Source organism: Martes martes (assembly GCF_963455335.1).
Source record: "Martes martes genome assembly, chromosome: 14".
Lineage (NCBI taxonomy): Eukaryota > Metazoa > Chordata > Mammalia > Carnivora > Mustelidae > Martes > Martes martes.
The window spans coordinates 38498835-38525752 of NC_137902.1; positions in this window are offsets into that span (position 1 = coordinate 38498835).

Below are 26918 nucleotides of genomic sequence, written 5' to 3' on the forward strand. Positions count from 1 at the left end.
CTTACTATCTAAACACTTTATAATATTAATTTTTTATAGTTCTGTGGCAGCCCTGCACCAAGCAAGTTCATTGGCACCATCTTCCCCACAGCCTTTGCTTACTTTCTGTCTCTGTGTCACATCTTGGTAACGCTCACAATACTTCAAACTTTTTCATAATTATTATTATATTTCAAATTAATTATTATATTTGTCATGGTGATCTGTGGTCAATGATCTTTGATGTTCCTACTGTAGTTGTTTTGGGGTACCATGAACCACATCAACATAAGATGGTGGACACAACTGATAAATGTTGTTTGTGTTCTGTGAGTTATGAATTTTTGAAAAGACAAACTACACCCAAAAAGAGAAAGTTGTTTTCTCATGGTTACTCTTCCAGTAACTGTAAGAGATAGGATTTGAACTCAGAGCCCATACCCTTAATTTCTTAACTACTTCTCCCTCGATGTACAAACATACCTTGGAGATATTGCAGGTTTGGTTCCAGACCGCCACAATAAAGCCAGTCAAAGGAATTTTTTGCTAGCCCAGTGCATATGAAAGTTATGTTTATACCATACTGTACTCTATTAAGTGTGCAATAGCATTATGTCTAAAAAAATAATGTACATACTTTAATTAAAAATATTTTATTGCTAAGAAATGCTATCATCTGAGCTTTCAGGGAATCATAAGCTTTTTGCTGGTGGAGGGTCTAGCCTTGATGTTGATGGCTGCTGACTGACCAAGGTAGTATTTGCTGACAGTTGGGTGGCTGTGACAATTTCTTAAAATAAGACAATAAAGTTTGCCACATCAATTCATTCTTCTTTTTACTTGAATGCTTAGGGCCGTTGTGAAGTTATTAATTGATCTAATTGCAGTATTGTTGTGTCTCAGGGAAGAGGGAGGCCTTAGGAGAGAGAGAGAACAGTCAGAACACAAACAACATGATCAGTTGTGTCCACCATCTTATGTTGATGTGGTTCATGGTACCCCAAAACAATTACAGTAGGAACATCAAAGATCATTGATCATGGATCACCATGACAAATATAATAATTAATTTGTAATATAATAATTATGAAAAAGTTTGAAGTATTGTGAGCATTACCAAGATGTGACACAGAGACAGAAAGTGAGCAAATGCTGTGGGGAAGATGGTGCCAATGAACTTGCTTGGTGCAGGGCTGCCACAGACCTTAAATTTGTAAAACACGAGGTGTGCTTACAATCTATTAAATCGTCCTTTTGAAAGACAAAAACTCTCAAATTATGTCAAATCAAATATACTGTTTACTTATTACAAAATCTTCCTCTCTCTCTCTCTCTCTCTCACACACACACACACACAATAAAAATTAAATAGAAGATAGACAAAGCTATTATCAAGGCATAAGATCAAGTTTGCTCAGTTCAAGGAATTTCCAGGAAAAGGGAATTCCCTCCACCCTCAGACATGAGACTAGTTCTCCATAACAAAGCTATCACTGTTCCTGGCACCATCCAGCTCTGCTCTCAGTTGATTAGGAACCCAGGGAAGATATACAAGCATCTACCTTGCTCTTATTGTCAAAAATGGGGTGGCACTTGGACAAACTTATTTAAGAAATTGAAAGAATAGGTGCCTGGTTGGCTCAGTCAGTAGAACATGCAACTCTTGATCTCTGAGTTATATGTTCAAGCCCCACGTTGATGTAGACATTACATACAAATAAAAATCTTTTAAAAAGGGAGGAGGCATATGTCACAATCTCAGGGGCACCTGGGTGATTAAGTATCCAACTCTTGATTTAGGCACCAGTCATGATCTCAAGGTTGAGAGATCAGTCCAGCCTCAGGCTCTGCACTGGGCATGTAGCCTAATTGGGATCCTCTTTATCTGTCTCCCTCTGCCCCTCTCTCCCACTCTCTCTCAAAAGAAAAAGAAAAGGAAAGAAAGAAAGGAAGGAGGAGAGAAAGAAAGAAAGAATTAAAAGAATAAAACACAAAAGACCAATTATTTGATTAATAAAATTAACAATTGTAGAGCTAGAGATGTAAAATATAAAGTTATGAAGGTACTGTTTCAATCAAAAACAATACAAATTTTCAGAAAGTTGTGGAAATTTTATAAAACATCTACTGTATTCTTTGCTCCTAATAAAAATCTTAATTTAAAGAGTAAAAATCATTACAAGTTCATATATAGACTAAATCCAAATACTAAGAATAAAAGGGTAGCTCCTTTCCCCCAAAATAAAGTTAAAATTTTAAAATAGAAAACAATATTAAAATAATGTTTGTACTAAAAAAGAAATTAAAGATAAAATTAAAAACTAATAGAAGTGAATATAATTGAGGTTTTATCCCAAAACCTATAAGGTATAACCAAAGAAGCACTCTGATGAGCATTTATAGCTTTAAATGAATTTCCCTTTTTAAAAAATCTGAAAATGATGAAACATTCAATTTCAGTAGATCTTCAAAGTCAAAAGCTGGAGAAGGAGTTTATGATGATAACATGGAAGTTAATGAAGTGAGAATGACATATAAGAAGATAATAAAATAATGAGTCCACTCTGAGCTGGAGGTCTTGCCTACCTGATGCCTCAGACAATCTCTGAGTGGAGTTCACAGACCTCTGTCCTATATCACAATGCCTGGGTGGCATTCCATGACCCAGTGTCAGTGATCTCATGACCTCAGAAGGAGCTCTTTGCCCAGCTCTCCTTTTTTTTTTTTTAAAGATTTTATTTATTTATTTGACAGACAGAGGTCACAAGTAGGCAGAGATGCAGGCAGAGAGAGAGGAGGAAGCAAGCTCCCTGCTGAGCAGAGAGCCCGATGCGGGGCTCGATCCCAGGACCCTGGGATCATGACCTGAGCTGAAGGCAGAAGCTTTAACCCACTGAGCCACCCAGGCGCCCCTGCCCAGCACTCCTTTAAAAGTTCGTTCTCTAAATGAGCCAAACTTGAGCAGGCTCTCAGCTTGGTGTTGCCATGAACCATGGTTCCTGGCACAGTCAGACCACTGGTCTTTGAGCAGGGACCCCACAAGTGGTAGATCGGGAGAGACCCCCACCTTCCTCCTCTGGGAGAAGCAGCCAGAGCACGCCGCAGGAATCAGCTGGGTTTGGAGACTCCAAACTGGGCTGTGTGCCAGAGATAGAAACACTCAGTCACAGGCCAGGTGAGCTCAGAGAGCAGCCAGAGACCAGGAAGACGGGAGTGACTGAGCACTTTTCTCCATGGTCACACTGAGGAGTTGGACCCCGAGCTCTCTGCTCCTCCAGGCAGGAGATTGGGAGGATGCCATTTTCATTACTGTCCTCCAGAGCTCTACGGAAAGCATTCAGGGAACAAAAGCTCCCCAGAGCGAACCCGAGCAGGTTACTTAGCCTGGCCCCTGGCAAGGGTGGTGCAATTCCGCCTTGGGCAAAGACATTTGAGAATCACTGCAATTGGCCCCTCCCCCAAAAGATCAGCAAGAACATCCAGCCAAGACCAAGTTCACCAATCACTGAGAACTTCAAAACTTCAGAACGACAGGAAAATAGCACATAGAATTCATGGCTTTTTCCCCATGATTCTTTAGTCTTTCAAAATTAATTTTTTTAAAATTTTATTTTTTTCTTATTCTATTTTTAAAAATTTTTCCTCTTTCCTTTTTTAACCTGTTTAAACTATTTTATCTTATTAATACCTTTTTAAAGAATCTTTTAAAATTTAGATCGCTATAGTCATATTCTATCCCTTCATTGTATTTAACCTTATTTTTTGTATACATATAAGCTTTCCTTACTTTAAAAATTTGGGATACAGTTTCTTGTACAGATCAAAATATACCCTAAATCTAGCATATGGCTTTCTTCAAGTCCCCTGCCTGATCATATTCTCTCCTTTTTTTTTCTTTCTTTTTTCAACAAACTTCTTACCAATTCCCTTTTTTAGAATCTTTTAAAATTTTCACCTTTATCGTCATAGTCCATCCCTTCATCATGTTTACCCATATTTATATACGTATATAAGTTTTTCTTTCTTTAAAATTTGGGGAGGCAGTTTCTTCTAACAGACAAAAATACACCCAAAATCAAGTCTGTGGCTCTGTTCAAATCATATTTTTTTTTTCTTTTTCCTTTATCCTATCTTCTCCCCCCAGTTTCAGGTCTCTTCTGACTGGGTTAGTGTATATTTTTCTGGGGTCGTTGCTACCCTCTTAGTATTTAGTTCTCTCATTCACCTATTCTTATCTGGATAAAATGACTCACCTCAAAAAAAAAAAAAAAAAAAAAGACCAAGGTGCAGTACCAACAGTTAGGGACCTAATCCATATGGACATTAGTAAGATGTCAGAACCAGAGTTCAGAATGATAATTATCAAGATGTTAGTTGGACTTGAAAAAAGCATAGAAGATACTAGAGAATTCTTCTCTGGAGAAATAAAAACCTTTTCTGGAGAAATAAAATAAAATAAAAGAACTAAAATCTAACCAACTTGAAATAAAAAAAGCTATTAATGAGATGCAATAAAAAAAAATAGAGGCTTTTACTGCCAGGATAAATGAGGCAAAGAGAGAATTAGTGATACAAAAGACCAAATGATGGAGAATAAGAAGCTGGAAAAAGAGATAAACAACTAGTGGACCACAAGGGGAGAATTCAAGAGATAAGCGATACCATAAGACAAAACAGTATTAGAATAATTGGGATCAGAAGGTATATTGGGGCAAATTATAGAAGAGAATTTCCCTAATTTGGCGAAGAGAATTTCCCTAATTTGGCAAAGAGAACAAGCATCAAAACCCAGGAGACACAAAGAATCCCCCTCAAAATCAATAAAAATGAGTCAACACTCCACCAACTAATAGTAAAAATTACAAATCTCAGTGACAAAGAGAAAATCCTGAAAGTAGCTCAGGACAAGAGGTCTGTAACCTTCAATGGTAGAAATATTATATTGGCAGCAGACTTATCCACAGAGACCTGGCTGGCCAGAAAGAACTGGCATGATATATTCAGAGCACTAAACAAGAAAAATATGCAGCCAAGAATACCATATCCAGCTAGGCTGTAATTGAAAATAGAAGGAGAGATTAAAAGCTTCCAAGACAAACAAAAACCAAAAGAATTTGCAAACACCAAACCAACCCTACAGGAAATATTGAAAGGGGTCCTCTAAGCAAAGAGAGAGCCTAAAAGTAACACCAGGAAGGAACAGAGACAATATACAATAACAGTCACTTTATAGACAACACAATGGCACTAAATTCATATCTTTCAATAGTTACCATGAATATAAATGAGCTAAATGGCCCAATCAAAAGACACAGGGTATCAGAATGGATGAAAAAACAAGACTCATCAATATGCTGTGTGCAAGAAACTCATTTTAGATCCAAAGACACCTCCAGATATAGAGTGAGGGGGATGGAAAAAAATTTACCATGTTAATGGACATCAAAAGAAAGCTGGGGTGGCAATCCTTATATCAGATAAATTAGATTTTAAGCCAAAGACTATAATAAGAGATGAGAAAGGACTCTATATCATACTTAAAGGGTCGATCCAACAAGAAGATCTAACAGTTTTAAATATCTATGCCCCTAACATGGGAACCGCCAATTATATAAACCAATTAATAACAAAATCAAAGAAACACATTGACAATAATACAATAATAGTAGGGGACTTTAAGACCCCCCTCACTGAAATGGACAGATCATCCAAGCAAAAAATCAACAAGGAAATAAAGGCATTAAATGACACACTGGGCCAGATGGACATCACAGATCTATCCAGAACATTCCATCCCCAAGCAACAGAATACACATTCTTCTCTAGTGCACATGGAGCATTCTCCAGAATAGATCACATCCTTGGTCACAAACCAGGTTTCAACTGGTACCAAAAGATTGGGATCATTCCCTCCATATTTTCAGACCATGACGCTTTGAAACTAGAACTCAACCACAAGAGGATAGTTGGAAAGAATTCAAATACATGGAGGCTAAAAAGCATCCTACTAAAGAATGAATGCGTCAACTGGGAAATTAAAGAAGAATTAAATTCATGGTAAACAAATGAGAATGAAAATACGCTGTTCAAAATCTTTGGGATACCAGCAATACAAGAGAGTACCATGCAGCCATCAAAAAGAAACTGAAATCTTGCCATTTGCAATGACGTGGATGGAACTGTAGGGTAATACTAACTGAAATAAGTCAATCAGAGAAAGACAATGATATGATCTCTGTGATATGAGGAATTTGAGAGTTCAAGGTGGGGGGGGTTATTGAGGGAAGGGAGGGAAAAATGAATTAAGATGGGACTGGGAAGGGAGACAAACCATAAGAGACTTTCAATCTCAGGAAAGAAACTGAGGGTTGCTGGTAGGTGGGAGGGAGGAATAGGTGGCTGGGTGATGGACAGTGGGGAGCGTATGTGTTATGGTGAGTGCTGTGAATTGTGTAAGACTGATGATTCACAGACCTGTACCCCTGGGGCAAATAATACATTAAAAGTTAATAAAAAAGAAATTTAAAAAATAAATAAATGAGCCAAACTCTACAGCTGTTATGCTTAGGCATGTGGGGAGAGGAGATGTAAGGGTGAGGCAGAAGTTCTCTCTCTCTCTTTGCCTTGGCAAGACGTGCCATGGGGGGTCAGTCTCTGCACCCCCCGCAGTATGATCAGAGGGCAGGAGGCAGGTCCTGAGACTTCCCCAGGAATTTCTACACACCTGATCTCCTCCCCTGGCACAAGTCTGTGACAGCCATTCCCAGAGCAAGCTCCTAACACACCCTGCCCCCTGCCAACCCCTTCTGGAGGGAGCACCTGTGCAGAGCACTAAGTTCCGGGAAAAGATCCAGTCCCATCCACTGAGATGAGGAGAAAAGAGATGTGCAGGAATGGACAAAGACACAAGCCTGCATCTCCAGGAGGCCAGGTCCTAGGGGAAAGAGGAAACTGTCCAGACTTGGATCATTAAGAGGAAGGGCAACAAACACACAAACAAAACCTTCCTTTATTGGAATATCCAGTTTTTCTTATGTGAATTAAAAAAAGAAAGAAAGAAAGAAAGAAAAGAAAAAGAACAAGCTCAATAAATCTATCCCCTTCCAAAGGCAGCAAAACCATAAATGTAAATGTTGACTATTTTAACTCCTTTATAGCTCACTTAAAACTGTATAAATCACAGTATTCCAGAGGCAAAAAGAATGGTTCATCATTGTGTGTACCCTTTCGTTGATATCTGAAGCCTGAGTGGGAGAGGAGAAGGTCTGACCCAAGATGATGCCACAGCAGGCACCAAACAGCTATTTCAAGCTGTTTGGGCAAACTGAACACACTCTCCTTTCCAGGCAGACTCACGTCCTCCCATCCGTGTGCAGGGGCAGAACCCACTGAGTTCACGTGGAAGACCTCTCCAGGGGCTGTGCTTTGTAAGAGCAACAGTGTCTGGCTTCTCCCTCATTTTCCCTTAGGTACACCAGCCCTACAGGATGTGGGTCTCTGCCTGGGAGGCAACAGGGTCGGGGAATTGCCCATCAGCACAACCAGGAAAGTCAGCACAAGAAAGGCAAGTAGAAAACCAGAGGGACCCCCATCAGAATGAGACTGTGTCAGCTCCAACTTGGGGGATCCTCCAGGCATGGAGAGCAAAGGAGCACGGTGCCATCCCCCACCAGTGCTCATACTCTCTCCCTGCTGCCCAGGCCTGGTGCCAGCCTCTTTGTTGCCAAATGATTCTTTTACAACGAAGCAAGTAGAACCATCTAGGTGTGGTCAAATGAATCTGCAGTTCTATCACTGACCAACCTGGGCAGTCCCTTCATCTGTTGAACTTCCATTTCTCATCTCATTTAGCAAATGAGATTATTACTAATCTCATAAGTGAACCTCTTATTTGATGGCAAGTGTTGCTGAAGGTACTGATGATAAAGCATGAAACTGTGTCCCTTTGCAATCATGGTACATCTTACATGCATGTAAAAAACATCTCAGCAAAATGGGTGAGTGTTAACATTGAAAAGTCTGCAAAAACATTCTAAATTATTGACAGTGGTTATGAGAGGCAAGTCAGATGAAGAGGTTGGATGGAAATTGACTTGCCCCCCAGGCCCAGGGACCCCTTGCCATTGGGCTTACTCACCATCTCCATCTTCCAGCGCACACACTGAGTCACGCTCCCCTTCAAGAGAAGCAGCTTTGGAGAATGGCCAGCAACAGTAGAAGCACGTGGGGAAATGTGTATTCTGTAGGTGTCTATGCAAGCGCGTGCACCTGTGGAGTGTTCCGGGAGTAAATGGTAGCATTGGGGTCATAGGTTAATTTTGTACCTCCCTCTGTGAGATGTGGTAGAAAACTGTGAGAAAAGGTAGCTGTTAACACAGTTGTACGCAAGTTAAGATTGGATTCCATATAAATCACTCACTGCTCAAAAGTTTTGAAATCTAAAATTCTAAACGACAAGGTCTCGGCCCATTTTTATATTTTTAATGAAATTCTTAACTCCACACCTGTTTACAGATACTTCTGTTAACTATGCTTTCGGGTAACTTTTTAAACTGATTCCAATTTGTCTCTATCTCCATGAATTCTTAGAATGGAGATCATAGCATTTTATTTATTTATTTATTTATTTTAGATTTATTTATCTGACAGACAGAGATCACAAGTAGGCAGAGAGGCAGGCAGAGAGAGAGGGGGAAGCAGGGTCCCTACCGAGCAGAGAGCCTGATGCGGGGCTTGATCCCAGGACTCTGGGACTGGACCTGAGCGGAAGGCAGAGGCTTTAACCCATGAGCCACCCAGGCGCCCCTGGAGATCATAGCATTTTAAAATCGGGACAAGACATTTCCTAAAGGATATGAAAAAATATTCTTCACCATTGGTTTGGTTGACCCAGTATCTCTGAGTGCCAAAGATGTATGAATTCAGATATTGCCTGCATAGATATAAATTTTAGTTTTGTGTGCCTGTGTTTACATACACATTTACTGTGGTTTATAATGTTGTTTCTTTTCCTTAGCTTCCAGCTGGTTCATACTTCTTCATAGTGCTTTCCAGCACATAAACTACTTGCAAATCATTAGAATAGGGGAATAGCTGTGATAATAGTGTTTCGTGCCTTCTGCAAAATGATTTGATCAGCCACCTTCAAAACCCAGCATTTTCACAAGTTCCATCATTAAAAGCAGTGTAATTCTAGTTGACACGATTTGAGAGTTTCAGGAGAAAGGTTTACAAGTTCTGAGACTTGTATGGTTGTGACTCAGTGCGGCATTTCAGTCTTATTAGTCACAAGATCAAAGTTTCTAAAGCTTTATTACCAAATAAATGTTGACCAGCATACACTGAGAATAGCTAATATAAAGGGAACTCTCTCAACGTGTCTTGTGTTCATTTCGCTTAGAGTATAGTGTTTGGATCATTTTACATCTGGGTTAAAGTTGGCAAAGCTTCAAAAAATCTCCAAGAAAGCATGAAAAGACAGAGATTAGTAAATTTATATTTGCAAAATTAATAGGGAATTAAGGGTTTTCTATAAATTTTTTTTTTTTTTTTTTTTTTTTTTTTGCTGTAAATATGAGAGTTCAGAAAACAGTGCATCTTCAGCTAAGGTCTAAATTCTCAAAGCTATGTGTTTGGTACTTCTGATCATTTCCATCACTGTTCTTCTTTTGAAATGCAAATTAATTCTTTTTAACAACAAAAAAAGAAAGAAAAACAAAAAAACCACACACAAGCTCCTGGAATATGGGACGGTTCCTCCGTGTAAAGTGATTGGGATTTTGTTATAACCATGTTTCAGCTCCGGAACCCTGCTCCCCCTCAGACAGCCCCACATCACACCTGGTTAAACTGTATGAAGGGAATCTAGGGAGTCTGTTGCTGATACAGGTCGGAACCAACTCATTTTTGTCCTCGTAATTCAGAACATTAAATAGCTAATGGATTTAATACCACTGATTGATTGTTCAGGGCTTTGACCACAGTTTTAAATAAAATCCAAAATAATCAAAATAGAGTAAACAACTTTGTCCAAACTTTGCCCCCCCCCCCCCCCCCCGTAGATTTTAGGGCAGGAATGGGAAACACTTTTGGGGGATTTCACACAGAATCATTTTTGGAAAAGCTTCACTGGAGTATGCAAATTCTTCTTCAGCATGCATTTTAAGTGAGGGAGGGAGGACTCGATTTCATTTCAGTTTTAAATATTTTGGGGTCAAGGGGGTTTCAACATGTGAATTGTCTCTGGAATTGTTTTCATTTTCAAGTGTCAAGATTCACATCAGGACGGCCAACTTGCTATGAGTTTCTCCCTTGACTGATGCTGTTCCTCCCCTGAACTCAGAACTGTTGCCATATCGAAGGGACAACCCTCAGGGTGAACGAAGTCAATGTGACTTTAAAAGTGATCAACGTGTTTTCCACGGTGAGGCCTTCACTATTTGAATGCAGAGTCTCCCGAAGCCCTAAGTCAGTGATAAGTTTTTGGTCACTAGCCTTATTCACACTTTTGTACACCGTCGCTTGTACTAGCATATTAGTGTGAATCTTAACAATAGTTTCACAGTGTATACCAACGGTTAAACGTAATTGATATAAAGATGTTTCTGGGGTGCCTGGGTGGCTCAGTGGTTTAAGCCTCTGCCTTCGGCTCAGGTCATGGTCTCAGGATCCTGGGATTGGATCCTGCATTGGGCTCTCTGCTCAGCGGGGATCCTGCTTCCCCCACTCTCTCTGCCTGCCTCTGCCTACTTGTGATCTCTCTCTCTGTCAAATAAATAAATAAAATCTTTAAAAGAGATGTATAACTTTATGTGCTCTACAAAGAACAGCTACGATAGATGGTTGAATGTTCTTGAGTTGTGTTTGTATTTTGTTTTGATTATGTTTTATTATCATTCAGCCTCCTATGAATTTGAGTGTCAGGACAGTCTTTGGGGGGAAAAAAAAAGAGGATGGACGGAAATCAGAGCTCAGGTTCCATAATCAGACCAACAAAGGCCACAGTCCCTCTGGAAGAAGAGAGGGCTGGCTGCCGTGACCCTGGGGGCCTCTGTGCTATGATCCTGTGGTCTCTGACTATGCACAGCCTTGCAGACAACACCAAGGGGAGTTCGAGCCTCGGTGAATATCTGTTCTTTCTCCACTTGCTCTCTCCACAGGAGGGACAGACTCACGTCAGCTGCAGAATTCTCTTCCCCCGTGAGCTGCATATTAAGAAATGGAGTCCAGCTAGATAAATAAAACAAGTCCCTGTGGCAGAGACCCTTGCCGCCTTCCACAGCCAGGAGAGGCCTCCCACCAATAGATGGCTGCCCTGAGCAGCTGAGGGGCTGCCTCATGTTTCAGAGTTTGGGGGAGGAGGGCCGTGGGGGACAAAGGATGCTCAACCTTGTAACGTATCCCAAATCACCATTCCTCAGTGTGCAAAAATCTCAGAAGGCCTGGGGAGTCTCTTAGGCAGACGAGAAGCTTTGCTCATGGATCCTGGAGAACAGTGGAGGGGGAGGCAGGGGACCCATGTTGGAGAACCTACGAGATTCCCAGGAGGGGCTGCAGGGAGGCCAGAGCCTGGCTCTGTTATTAATGGGCACACAGAGCCCCGGGGGCCAGACAGGCCTGTCTCAGAGGAAAGCAATCGCTCAGCAGAGGAGGCAACACAGGTCTCTCTCGGCTCCCGGATGTCTGCTGAGGGAGAGGAGCTGTGAAGGAAAGGTCAAGGTGATCTTTGGAAATAGAGAGATGGCCAAATAGCTTTGCCAAGATGCTATGTCTCCTAAGACTTTTGTGTTATGGGGACAGATGGTAAGACAGACTTGTCCTGGTCTGCAAAGGGGATATGCTCCCTGTCCGGGGGACCCAACATGATGGTGTTAAGCCACAGACCTGCGGGAAAGGAGGACATCTCCAGGCTTTGTGAGGAACAAGAGAAACCAAAAACCTCAGTCTGTCCCACTGCCCCCAGAACCCGATGTTACTACTCACCTGAAAATATTATTAAAAAGAGGATGCTGAAGTAAAAAGGGAGCCTGGAGGGCATCAAAACAGTAAGGCTATGACCAGAGAAAGGAGAGAAGCTTACAGACCTCTCTCCCATTTGTCATCACAGGGACACTCCTGGCCCGGCCCACCGGGCTTCGGCTGATATGGCCAATGTTCAAATTTTCTTGTGAGTCACACTCCATCCTTGACTGGGTGGTCAGACCCGGCTAGGCCCGTGCTCACGAGCTTCAGCACAGTCTGCACTTTGCACGCAGCCGTAGTCCACAGATGTCACTCCCACTGGGCAGCTTCTGCCAGACAGGGGCTTCCCATGGTCCTCACCAGCACAGTGCCTGGGACACAGTCCCCGGGACACCAGCTGACCAGACTCATCTACATAAGCATCATACAAGACAAAATAGCATTCCCATTTTTGGACAAATACACTGAGGCTCCAATTTTTTTTTTTTTCCTAATCTTAAGCATAAGCTTCTGCTTCTAAGTCCCTTTCACCTGCCACATTCACAGTCAGGTCATGTCCTAAGTTGAGAAGAACTGACTTGGCTCACAGCGAGAGTTCCCAGGAAGGTGTCTGCTGGGGCTACAGGGGAAGGAAGAGAACAAAAGAAATCAACTCCAGGCTGTGAGGTCTTTGGAGGGGGTATCTGCAGCCCCAGCTCCCCTGGTCTGTCCTAGAGCAGCCGCTGCCAGTCCTGGGAGATGTAAGCTGAGAGCCATGAGGTTTTGCTGCACTTGGGAAGCATCAGGTAAGAACTGCTAATATCCACATTTACTATGGGTCGTGCACCTTTCTGAGTACTTTACAAATCACAGCAGCTGCACCCACAATGCCCCCACCTTCCAATCCTCAGGCTGTGTGACAGTGTGTGGCTTCTGAGGCCATATTACAAAAGGTATTACAACCTCCCCCCCCCCGTTCTTTTGGGTTGCCCCCCTATGGGAAGCAGCTGCTCTGCTGGACACTTAAGTAGTATACGGAGAGGCCCCTGAACCACTTGCTGGCCATGCGAACGAGCCACCGTGGAAGACGACCCCTGGATCAAGCCTTCGGATGATTTGCAGGTTAATGATCACGACTTCATGAGACACACCAGGAAGAACGGCACACCCAAGTCTTGCCCAAGCTTCTGGCCAATAGAAACGAAAAAGATCGTGAACTATTGTTGATATTTTTCAGCCTTTAAATTTAGGGTGACTTGTTTTACAGTCATAAATAACCAGCACACATTAATACTGACCTAATTACTGCAAAAAAAGTAAGGAGTAAGTATATTAGTATCTTTACATAATAAATGTGGAATAGCGGCAGACAGCCAGTATACATTTGGCAGAGCCAAATGGTTTGAAGTCCATATGGTTTGTGTCTCACGGCCCTATCCAACACAGTAGCCAAATTTAATTAAAAATTTTTTAATGAAAAGTTTTGTTTTTCAGTTGCATTAGTTGTATTTCAAGTGGTCAGTGTGGCCAGTGGCTACCATACTGGAAAGAATGAATAGAGAGCATTTGTGCCATTGCAGAAAGTTTGTTTGAACAGTGCTAGTCTAACGCATGTGCTAATAATCACGTAATATTTGCCAGTGACAGATGAATTGGAAGATCCCTGCCTGTGTTCGCTAAGGGCTTTACTATCTTATTATCAGGTTACAGAGTATAAGTGATTGAATGATACAGACCGAGGGTTCTGGGCTCTGAAGATTCATTCTGTACTCTGGATACACTACGTTGGGAGAGATGCACCCCTCATTGAGCCCTTCCACCTCCTTCCCTCCCTTTCTTGAGACCCCTTGACTTGCTCCTTGTCACTCAGCATACTGACAGTCAGTTTGCCAACGCATCTTTCTTTGTTGGCCTGGGGTTCTCTTCTCTCCAGCCCATCACAGCTTGGTGTTCTGTTCATTGAGCTCCAAAGTACTACATGGAACAGTGACTTAGCCCACGCCCCATGCTGGCTCATGGACACACCAAGGGAAATAAGATTCAGCTGCTTTCTTCATGGACCTCACCGCACATTGGGAGGTTCGCGGCAAGGTGGTGCTATGTGGTGTAATAGAAGAACCTCTGAGAAGCTATGGAAAGACAGAGACTACAAGGGAAAACGTGTATTTGCCTGGAAGGGTTTGAAGAGGACACACAGAAAGATGACATCTAAACTGGTCTAGGCAGACAAAGAAGCTCAGCAAACAGTGAGGAAAGGCAGACGCCTTCCAGACACAGGCAATGACTTCAAGGAGCACAGTTTGCTCCAGGAACGGCAAAGTCTGAGGAAGCCAAAATAATAAGGTGGACAAGGAGACTCATGCCAGGCTCTGCGGGACCTCCAATGTATACAAAGAAATTCCGACTTTGTGTGGGAAATAGGACATGTTGCTTTGGCATTTACATTTATAATTTGGGGGTGTGATCCAGATGTAAAGCCACTGGTAGTTGATATACATGGGAGGGTGACTGGGGAGGCTGATGCCATTTTGGATGCGATTCCTCCACCTCCCCACTGACTCCCAGCTGGGCTCAGGTGGAAAAAATATGGAGGAATATAGCAGAGACTGATGGCCCAGATGTGGAGAGAGTCTAGCCTACTGAAGGACGACAGGTCAAATCACAGAAAATCAACCTGCCGAGAGCCAGTTCACAATGCCCGTCAGATGAATACTTTTAACTTGGCAGCTTCTTGCAGCTGCTTTGCCAACAGAAGCAGAAGCAGGGGCAGAATCCTAGGCCAAGGCAGTTCAAATACATGGTCAGGATATAGATCCACAAAGGGGATATAGTAGTAACCCGCATTTAAGGGAAGGCCCACCCCTTCACATAGTCAGGTCATTCTGTGATTTAGAATTTGGTCACTTAGGGGCGCCTGGGTGGCTCAGTGGGTTAAAGCCTCTGCCTTCGGCTCAGGTCATGATCCCAGGGTCCTGGGATCGAGCCCCGCATCGGGCTCTCTGCTCAGCGGAGAGTCTGCTTCCTCCTCTCTCTCTGCGTGCTTCTCTGCCTCCTATGATCTCTGTCTGTCAAATAAATAAATAAAAACTTTAAAAAAAAATGAATTTGGTCACTTGATTCCCAGTGAACTAGCCACTGGCAAATTTCTCAGTGAATTGTTCTGCTTCCCAGGAAAAGACCCAGCAGAGGTCTACTAGACCTTCGGCTTCCCGAACATTCGCTCTGGTCACCTACCCAAGTATAAGTAAAAAGTTTAATGAAAACTGAACTTGCTCAACTCTCGGCAGTCCCTCTCTTTCCTCGCCTCCCAGCTCAAATTCTCAGAACAGAAGGCTGACATCATTTTCCATAGGTTGTTTCAATCTCTTTCCGGTTCTTTTCCATCTTCACTAAAACGTCCTTTCTTTCCTTCTCTATCTCTCGTTCTCTGGCTCTTGCCCTCACTCTCCTGCTCACTCTTTGCTCTTTCTTCCTATAAACAATGATATAAATTACCACTTAGCTTGTGCTGTTCAGCGTATTCTTGGTCTTTATGGAGACAACAAGCTCTATAATGGATCACCTTTGTGGAAAAGCGCAATCCCTGTAATTAGGGGCACTTTGATGGAGAGCCCAAGCTCCATAACTCAGGAGATCATAAGCATTTCTACTCTGGTGAAGTCCAGTTTAAAGCAAAAGAAACATGTGTTTCCTGTCCCTTATTCTAAATCGATTGGGCCATTTGTCTAATTTAAACACTCTATAAATTACTTATATCCTCCAAAGATAGGGACGAGGTAGAGATATTTGATATATGCTTTTTCATATGGCTTGAATCCATCACTGTCTTCCACAAGGCCCCTTAGCTTTCTCCCGAGTGGATGGAGGCCCCATAACTCTCTGATCTACTTCATTTTCTCTGACACCCCTTAGGATCCCTGTTCAGATAGTTTGGCCAAAGAATTATGGCTGACTTTTGAAAGGCAAGGATTGAAGGTAAAAGGAGTGCTACATCCCTGGCAATCTCATGCTTTGTTAGCACAACCATCAAATTCTCTCCAGTTTCTCTTCCCACTTTGTCCATTAATGCAATATGAGACTCCAACAAGGGGAAATTCAGGGAAGGTAGACTAGGTATGGACATTTGCAGCATGCAATTATGCACCATTTTTGGCTGAGTTAGCTCAGCTGAATTTTAGAAAAAAACTTGATCCAATCATTCAATTTCTCTAGTACATGAGCCTTCAAGAAGCACAAAAATCAGGGTGCCTAAGTGGTGCAGTCAGTTAAGCATCTGACTCTTGGTTTCAGCTCAGGTCGTGATCTCAGAGTCATAGGATTGAGACCCACATTGTGCTGCATGGTCAGCGGGGAGTCTGCTTGAGACTCCCTCTCACTCTGACCCTCCTTCCACTCACACTCACGCACTCTCTCTCTCTCTCAAATAAATAAATAAATTTTTAAAAAATTTTCTTAAAAAAAGAACAAAGATCTCTCCCTGGGATTTAGCATCTCCAACTGCAAATACCTTGACTTCTCAAATCTTGTTAGGGAAATTATAACCTAGCTACCAATTAAACTTTCTTACATTATAAATCAATGAGATTTCATTTTGTTTTTAAAAGCTGGTCTTTGTTCTCATGCCCATCTGTTAAATCACATGTTGAAAGAATATATGAACTGGAAGTGAAATAATAGCTCAGTGAATTCAAGGCCCTCACTTTATAAATAGGCTGAAATCAGGCAAGGGATAGCAACTAGATAAGATTTTCATAGAAAAAGATTCCAATGGCTAATAAACATATGAAAGCTCCATTAGTTGAGTAAATTTTAATACAAATTATGGTGCGGAGGAAGAAACCAAAAGAAGAATTGATTACCATTGAGACAAAGAAGCATGTACGGATGTGAAGAAAATTGGTGTCTTCAGTATTAAGCCTTCCCATTCAGAGACATGATTTGTTTCTCTGTGTATTCAGGTCTTGTTGTATCCTTCAGTGCATGCAAATGTTTCATTTCTATAGAAGCATAGTTTTTGTTTAATTTTTTTTTTCATCCCCTTTCAGGGTTTTCTCGTTTCCAGGTCATTCCCCTCTTCCTGAGTCTTTTGTTGTCCTCATAATAACATGTTCTCTTATTATGTTACATTAAATAAGAAATAAACAAGAACTCTAGCAAAGGTTCAAACAATATTCTCTGAGGACAACGGGGGAACATAAAAATCTTACAGAAGGGAGTGTTGAAATTGGTCTTTGAAGAGTGGGACAGTTTCTGACACATGGCACATAAAAAAGTGGATATGAGAAAGGAGATCATGGAGATTGATGCATGAAGTGATTAGGATGGGTCCTAGTGTGGAAGTCACTGAGACTGGGGCAGCAAAACACAGATGTGTCCTCACCCCAGGGATGGAACACTCCAGGATGGGCCAAAGTTTGGGTACTTTCAGCACACATTATCTCTCTCTTTCTTTTCAGTTCTCTGCACCCTAAGCCCAGTGCTCTTGAGTTTCTCCCTTTTCCACACCCTCCTTCTTCTCCCAGGCTGACGACTCAGAACTCCAGGCCTTTTGACTGGAATAAAAACCTTGAACCAAATAGCCCAATGCAGAAAGACCCACGGCTGTCTCATTTCTCAATTCGGGTCCCACTGGCTTTACCTAGATGAGTGTGGGGTGTCCCAGTAAACTTTGCTCTCCTGGACTGGGACAGATGTTTTCACTGCACTTTGGTAACTAAAGTCTAACTCTGTTCCTTCCAGTTCATTCTGACTACTTGACATGGCTTTGGACTCTACCAACTAACTCTCCAGCCTCTCCAAGGTTTTCCTGGCTGTACCATCTCGTGCTGATTGAGGGATCTTGTCCAGGTCTTCCCACCTGTGAAGACAGATGATGCTCCTACATATGCATAGTCAACTCTGCTGTCTTCCAGAAGCAGAGATAAGACCTTCACATCCATGTACATCAATTCCTTTTAAACCTGTCATTAGCACAAACTTTCTCAGAACTTTGCTGTATTAAATGTGACCTGATGGGTGCTTCCTGTGCTTCTTTTCCTTTGTCTCAGGGAGAACTGTCCTGAACAAATTGAGAACTTGAAGAAGGTCCACCAATTCATGTCTATGGACACTTAATGGAATAACTCCAATGGTTCAACCAGAAGCAAAGTCCATTAAGAGACCCCAATAAGGAAAACTATCTTTAAGTAAGGAGGCTCATCTTGAATTCACCCCTATCTGGCAGATTCTCAAGAGGTAGGTTGTGATTAGCACAAGAGAATGAGAACAGCAGTTCCAACAACTGTGCAATCCAGAGTTCCCTCAGCAGAAGGTAGACCATCTCTGAGAAATAAGGAGATATATCCCTCAGCTTCTATTTTGATTTCTCATATGTCTATCTGGAAAACAGAGTTTGGAATGTTGAAAGCAGCTTTCCTAAACTCCACAGCAGTTAAAATTTTGGGTGATTTAGTTTCTGCCAACTGGATGAACTTTCTCAACACTTTAATTCAGAGTAGAATTAAGTGAATTCTTTAAACGGACTAAATACACCAAATAAAAGACAAGGATGGGAACATTCAAAAATATGACATAGAGCATCTGGCTGGCTCAGTCCAAAGAGCATGTCACTCTCGATCTCAGGCTTGTGAGTTCGAGCTCCACGCTGGGTGTAGAGATTCTTAAAAAGAAATAAAAATAAGTAAAAACATGGCCCAAATATATGTTGTCTCCAAGAAATTCACTTCAAGTGTAATAAGATAGGCAGATTGAAAGTAAAAGAAGATATGTCATGAAAACATTAACTGAAGAAAGTAGGGAAAACTATATTAATATCAAAGTAAATTTCAAAGCAAAAAGTATTACAGAGATGGAGCTATTATTAATAACAAAGGTCAGTCTACTGTGAAGACGTAGTAATGCTAAATGTGTATGCATCAAACTACAGTGCTGCAAAGTATGTAAAGCAAAAAGTGATAGAACTGAAATGAGAAGTAAATCAGCAATTATCATTAGAAATGTCAAAATCTCTCTTAATGATTGATAAAATAACTAAGCAGAAAATGGGTAAGAATGCCTTCAGTCAACAAGAACTTACCGTCAACAAGAACTTATCAACATTCACAGAGCACTCCACTCCACATCATACACACTCTTTTCAAGTGCCCACAAAATATATGCCAAGGTAGCCAATATCTTGGGCTCCAAGACTAGCCTCAACAAATTTAAAAGAATTGAAATCACAGAAAGTGTATTCTCTGACCACAATAAAATCAAACTAGAAATCAATAACAGATGGATAACATGAAAATCTCCAAACATTTGGCAACTAAACAGCATATTTCTAAATAATGCATGAGTCAAAGAGGACATCTCAGTGGAAATCAAAACTACATTGAATTAAATTAAAATGAAAATATAACATCAAAATTTGTGTGACACAGAGAAAAGCAGTGTGGGGAGGGAAACTTAGAGCATTAAATGCACACATTAGAAGAGGGAAAGTCTCAATAAGTTAAGCACCCTCCACAAAAGAATCTGGAAAAAGGAGAGAAAAATAAATCCGATGCAAGTTCCTGGAAATAATAAAGAGCAGAAATCGGTGAAGCTGAGAAAAATAAATAAATGGGGAAATCAATGAGACAAAGAGCTTTGGAAAGGTGATGAAACTGACAAACCTCTAGCAAGATGGACAAATTAAAAAGAGAAAAGACACAAATTACCAAAATCAGAAATCTGAGAGGAGATATAACGACAAACCTTTCACATCAAAAGGATAAATAAGGGAATAGTACAAACAGCTCAGCACATGAAAATTCAAAAACTTAAGTTAAATGAACCTATCCCTTGAAAAGGACAAATAGCCACAGTTTATCCAATATAAATAAATAGTTTGAATAGCCTATACCTATTAAGAAAATTGAATTTGTAAATTAAAAATCCCCAGATAGAAATCTTCAGGCTCAGAGCGTTTCACTGCCAAATTCTACCAAATGTTTAAAGTAACACAATTCTATACATCTTTTTTTTTTAATTTTTTATTTATTTTCAGCGTAACAGTATTCATTGTTTTTTCACCACACCCAGTGCTCCATGCAATCTGTGCCCTCCCTAATACCCACCCTCCCACCCCGCCCCTTCAAAACCCTCAGGTTGTTTTTCAGAGTCCATAGTCTCTCATGGTTCACCTCCCCTTCCAATTTCCCTCAACTCCCTTCTCCTCTCCATCTACCCTTGTCCTCTATATTATTTGTTATGCTCCACCAATAAGTGAAACCATATGATACTTGACTTTCTCTGTTTGACTTATTTCACTCAGCATAATCTCTTCCAGTCCTGTCCATGTTGCTACAAAAGTTGGGTATTCGTCCTTTCTGATGGAGGCATAATACTCCATAGTGTATATGGACCACATCTTCCTTATCCATTCATCCGTTGAAGGGCATCTTGGTTCTTTCCACAGTTTGGCGACCGTGGCCATTGCTGCTATAAACATTGGCATCTTTACCAGAAAGTAGAAGAGAAGGAATCTTTTCATCAGAATTAAAAACTTCTATTAATAGAGTGATAAGACAAGCTACATAAATGTGAGAAAATATTTGCAAACTATATATCCAGCACAGGACTAATACCTAGAATATATAAAGAAGACTCAAAACTCAACAGTCAGAACAAAAATAATGACTGAATTAAGAAGTGCCCAAAAGGCACAAAGAGGAGGTTATAACTATGGCAAATAAGCACCTAAAATGATACTCAGGGGGCACCTGGGTGGCTCAGCGGGTTAAAGCCTCTGCCTTCGGCTTGGGTCACAATCCTGGAGTTCTGGGATCGAGCCCCGCATCGGGCTCTCTGCTTGGCAGGGAGCCTGCTTCCTCCTCTCTCTCTGCCTACTTCTCTGCCTACTTGTGATGTCTGTCAAATAAATAAAATCTTTCAAAAAAAAAAAAAATAACAGCCTTGCACTTAACAAGTACTCAAGAAACAAAACTTGTTATATGAAGATTCTAAGCATTCACCGTAAATTAAAAAAAAAAAAAAAGTAAAATGATACTCAGCATCATTAGCCTATAAGCAAATGCCAACTAAAACTACAATGAGATATCACTATACACCCATCAGAATGCATAAAACAAAAAATGGTAGCACCCTCAAATGCTGGCATGATCTGCTGATGGAAATGTAAAACAACAGAGCCATTCTGGAAAACAATTTGGCAATTTCTTAAAAAACTAAACATGAGACCACCATGGGACCCAGTAACTACGGGCATGAAACCCAGAGTTGAATTAATTAATTAAGCACTGACACGTGAAACCAGGAAGCCTTATGGCCACATAAAAACTTGTTCATGAATATTTACAGCAGCTTCATTTGTAACAATTACAAACCAGAAACAACCCAGGTTCTTCAACAGCCTGGGTAAGGGAAGTGTATCCATACCTTGGAATACTACTCATCAATAACAAGCAACTACTGATACAGGCAACATCCTGAATGAAGCTCCAGAGCATTATTCTGCGTGAAAATGCCTATCGCAAAAGACAACACAGTTTATGACTCCATTTATATAATATTCTTAAAATGAAAAAATTACAGACATGGAGAACAGAATAGTGGTTTCTAGAAATTATGGAGGGGTGGGTGCAAATGGGGAGTGGGCACGACTACTGAAGGATGACATGAGGGATCCTGGTGGGGATGGAAATGGTCAGTGTCCTAACTGTATCACTCTCAATATCTTGATTGTGATATCGTACTGGAGTTTCATGGTATGGATGTACCACAACTTGTTTGGCTATTGGAGGAAACTAAGCAAAGTGTACACAGTATATTATTCCTTACATCTTCATGTGAACCTATAATTATCTCAAAATAAAGTTTATTTTTAAAAAAAGGAAAAAATAATCTTATAGGCAAATGGAAACAGGAAAAAAAAGAATAAATGAATACATGAAAACTGCATCAATTCTTTCAACTGCAAATTATCTTTCATAAACTTCTCAGAGTCTATCCTGAATAGAAATTTCTAACTTGGACGAATCTACTCTTTATCCTAAAGATGGAATCAATGTTGGGTTATCATCATCTATCTCAATAAACTGCACATTTCATCCAATTACCCTCTTCTTTACCAAGGTTCACACAATTTGTTCCTTAAAAAAATTCTTTGCCTGCTTAAGGCCTGAAGCAAAGAGGCTTCAGACATAATTATTTCATTATTGATCACTGAAGTAATCCAATTGAACTCCAAAAAGCTCAATTAGAAAGATGATTGATTGGGGCGCCTGGGTAGCTCAGTGGGTTAAGCCTCTGCCTTCAGCTTGGGTCATGATCTCAGGGTCCTGGGATCAAGCCCCACATTGGGCTCTCTGCTCAGCAGGGATCCTTCTCCCCTGCCCCCCCCCCCCGCTTGCCTCTCTACCTACTTGTGATCGCTCTCTATCTCTCTGTCAAATAAATAAATAAAATCTTAAAAAAAAAAAAGAAAGATGATTGATTATTCAGAAAATGTTTGCTAAAAACCTCTACCGCAATACATTTGCCAAAATGAAACAGGGAAGGAAAGGTCTCTCAATACCTTGGTTTCCAAACCTAAATTTAATAATAGCCCCTTTGCTTTCACTTATGTCTAAATACCTTGATTCAGGTCTTAAACAAACTCTACGTGTGCCCACGTGGCCCAACAAACAGGAAAACGAGCCCCTTCCATCTCTCTCTGCTAATGACGAGATTTACTACTGTGAGCCAGGAGTGACCTTCAGAAACAGCTGACCCTGTGGGCTAATTATGCTTAGAAAGAAAAGTAAAACATTAACTTGGTTGAAGGGTCACTGTTGCTCTTGGCATGCATTCCACACCACTGTATTCAATGAATCAGTGGACTCCGTTACATCTATTAAGGTACATTTTGTCGTCCATATATCCTGTCAATCTCAGGCAGAGACAAAATTAGAAATACTTCTAAGGTCAGCCAGCTGATGAAACCAATATTTGAAATTCTGGGTTGATATCATACCTTCTGTGCTTTGTGGATCTAAAGCCTTAATCCCCTACCAAGTGTTTTCCTAGCCATTTGAGTTAAATTCAAAGTTCTTGGGGGACCTGGGTGGCTCAGTGGGTTAAGCCTCTGCCTTCGGCTCAGGTCATGATCTCAGGGTCCTGGGATTGAGCCCCTCATCGGGCTCTCTGCTCAGCAGGGAACCTGCTTCCCCCCTTCTCTCTGCCTGCCTCTTGCCTACTTGTGATCTCCTCTCTCTCTCTGTCAAATAAATAAATAAAATCTTAAAAAAATAAAAATAAAAATCAATAAATTCAAAGTTCTTTCCCCAAGAACCATCTTGAATCCACCTGTGCCCTTCTGCTGGCCTGCTTTCAGGCAGAGGTGGGACAGCTCTCCATTTGGAGCTGAACCATTAAGTTTCATAATTTCCATAACTGAAAATGAGACCAGCTTGATCCCAGCCTGAGCCCACTGTGTTTGAGTCAGTAAAAACTAGGCATAGCAGGTACTAGAATACCATCCCCACCAGGGGATAAGATGTTGCCCTAAGTCTCAGCATTGTATACTTTCCCTGGTACCCCACCCAGCCACTGCCTTGTCCCCAGTCACTACTGAATATGTCCAACCCCTAAGGCTGGGTTTCTGCTCTGTCTCTAATTTTTTATTCTAGTTCCTATTTGGCTGTGACCCAAGTTTTTCTGGCCATCCAGGCCTCCCTTTCTTCAAGGGCTGAAACCCGACTCCTTTACCACCCAGCTACTGACAACTCAAGATGTTATCACTCACCTGACTTTGAGTTTTGCCAGCTCTCGGAGATTCAAGCTCATGTTTCCAGAATGCTATGAAACAGAAATTCTTGTTGATTTTTCTGACTCACATAACCAGATCCACCCCCAAAAGAAAGAATAATCCTGATTCAGATGCATCTTGGACAACCCTGGGTAGTCCAAGTATCATCGCTGGGATATTCAATTCAATTTAATTCAATAAAAATGTCTTGAGTTCTCAGAAGTGTCTGGCATTTTCCAGCCGTTGGAATTGTGAAGATTAATAGGACACAGCTCCTGCCCTCCCAAAGCTTGTTGTTAATTGGGAAAACATACATACAAACACAGATCTTCAATCTAATATGGTAAATGACTTAATAAGCCATGATTTTGTGGCTCATTGAAAATAATGTATGCTTCCTCCCAGAGGAGGAGGAGAGGGAGGGAAGGTGAGCACAGAGAAGGGATGTAGCAAGGGCAGAAAAGAGAGAAAGAGATTCCCCAACACTAGAAAGGGCACATCAGGTGGAATTTTATAGGGAACAAACACCGGCATGAGCCCACCTGGAGCACTCTAGGGAGAAGGGAGACTCTTACAGGACAGAGCCTGTATGGTAGCTTTGGGAAGACTGGCCACAAACCCCATAATTCTCAGCCTCAGCATAAAGCCGCACACCCAGCCCTGGGATGGAAACCTAGTACCATCTGCCCACAGAGAGTCAGGCAAGAGCTCACAGGGACTTGGGACAAGGAATGAATGGATCAAAGGTGGCCTGTACAGATGATGAATAAGAGTTCTCTCAGATGTCCTGTTGGAAGTAAGATCCCCAGGCCTTCACAGAATTTCAGGGTGGGTGGAACAAATCTCAGTTGTGGAGATAATGGATTTTCCCCCCAGCCCTAGCACAAGTGTGGGTCAAAGCTGATTATAATCGATTCTATAAAAATTAAACACTGTGACCATCGTACGTGTGTGTGTGTGTGCATGCAACAAAACGTGTGCATTCTCACAGTGATAAGCGCAAAGCCCAGAGTAAATATAGAAGAGGGAACCTGACACAGACATGGACTCCAGTAAAATCTTCATGGAGGAGCTGATGGATAAACTGAGTCTTGAAGAGTAAGTTGATGGTTATCAGGTAAAAGGGAGCATAAAAGGGATTCAAGAGAAGTGAACACCATGGGAAGTGGGGGTTGGAGTGCTAGAGGGCCACAGAAGATTTTCCTCTAGGTTCAGGCCCACAGTCTTCTTAGGTCTTGCCTGCTACTATTTTCTAGTTTCTATTTGTAAACAGCCCTGATACCTTACACAGGTTGATGGGACCCACCTGTCCCTCTGTCTCCTCTGTAGGAACTACTCCAGAAGCACAACCAAAAGAGTGTCTCATTCACTTTGTTTTTAATTGGGCATTCTTCATCTTTCATCATAGCCAAGATGATAGAACGCTCAAGCTGAAAGTGGTTTAGCAATGACTTAGTCCAAAATTATCCTCGTGCAGATGGGGGAATTGAAGGCCAGAGAAGAGAAATGATCTGTCATCTGTCACACATCTTGACGGGGTAGAGTGAAATCTGCATCCAGGACTCCTAATATCTAATCCTGTATTCACACTTTAGAAGCTCTTCCATGTAACTTGTTTACGTTGTTCCATGTGGTTGGGTCCCTAGATGTCCCTCAGAGTTGAGTGGCACTAGATCACACAAAGGGCTACAGACACTGGCCATGGGCAGACAGTGGCTTCTGTCAGGTGTCCATGCCGGCCATATTGGGAGTTTATGATGATGTGAAGAAATGGCTGAAAATAGCACTAGAGCTCTCCCATCTCAGGGGATGACAGAGCCCAGGGTCAAGGGAAGAAGAGAGTGTCTTCCTTAGCAACAGAAATGAGCTCAGCAGGGACAGGAATCCAAGTTGACTCTGTTGTTTCCCTTCTTGTTCTACCAACCACCTCCCATTTCCACTTCCCTGCCCTCCAGCCTCCGGTTCTCTGCTACTGCCATCTGGAGGCCATGGGGCAGGAAAAGCATAGGAATGAGACTTCCCAAGATAGAAGCCAAGGACAGAAAATGTGGTTCTTGTCACCCAAGTGGCATGGGCTTATTAGACACTTTAACTGACCCTGTCCAGGCATGGCAGACAGCCACCAATCTCCAGACACCAGAACCCTTCCCCAGGTGGCATCCATCACAATTGTGCAATGGTTGACTAAAACCCATCTTTAGAAATGCACTTTTCCTAAGAAGGGGGAATTTGAGAGGCTGAGGCCATTGGAAAGTAATGAAACTTTCCCGATGGAGAAACTGATAAAAAGGAGAAGAGAGACACATGAACAATATAGAGAGTCCAGTCTCAGGGCCCAGGCCAGGCAAGAGCTCTCAGCCAAGGATGACTGCTGGCTGAGCTGGAGACACCAGCTGGGGTACAACTTAGGGGGAGATACCTTGTATTTGGGCCACAGCCACTTGGGGGAGTCTTCAAAGAAAAGTAATAAGTGGGCTAGTCGGCACTTAGCCAACTGGAGATTTTCAGAAATGGACCTTTCAGATACTCCCTAGTTCAGATCTTTATGCACTGAACTAGTTTCATGCAAAAATTACCCAAAAAAGGAGATACTAGACTATGCTGCCATCTCTAGACAGTTTGGATCTCCTGTTACATCTACTGTGCAGATTCAGTTGGGAGGAGGAGTGAAATTTGGGATGGAGGACTGGCAGAGTAGAGTGGTACAGGGAAGCCCTGACCTCACAGAGCTGTCACACACTGTGTCAAACCATGGCCTCTTTAGAGGTGGAAAGTGGGGTGGTATGTCCAGAAATACACAAAATCTTTGGCACTCCTCCTGCCAAAAAGTAGAATTGGGGGCTTGGGTGTCTCAGTTGGTTGAGCATATAACTCTTGGTATCAGCTCAGGTCATGATCTCAGGATAGTGGGATCTAGCCCTGTGTGGGGATCTACACTGGTGTGAAGTCTGTTTGAGTCCCCACTTGGCCTACCTCTCTCTCTCAAAAAAAAAAAAAAAAAAAAGTTCTTATCTATTCTCCCTTCCTGGAATATGGTCCAATCTTAGTAACTTGCTCCTAACAAATAGAATACACCAGAAGCACCTTGCAAGGCTAGATGGTAAAATGTCACAATGAGTCTTCCATTCTCTTCCTCTTCCTCTCTGTCTCTGTTTCTCTCCCTCTCTACCTCCCTCTCCCTCTCTCTCGAGCGCCATCAGGATGCTGGCACTGGATACCCAGCCACCAC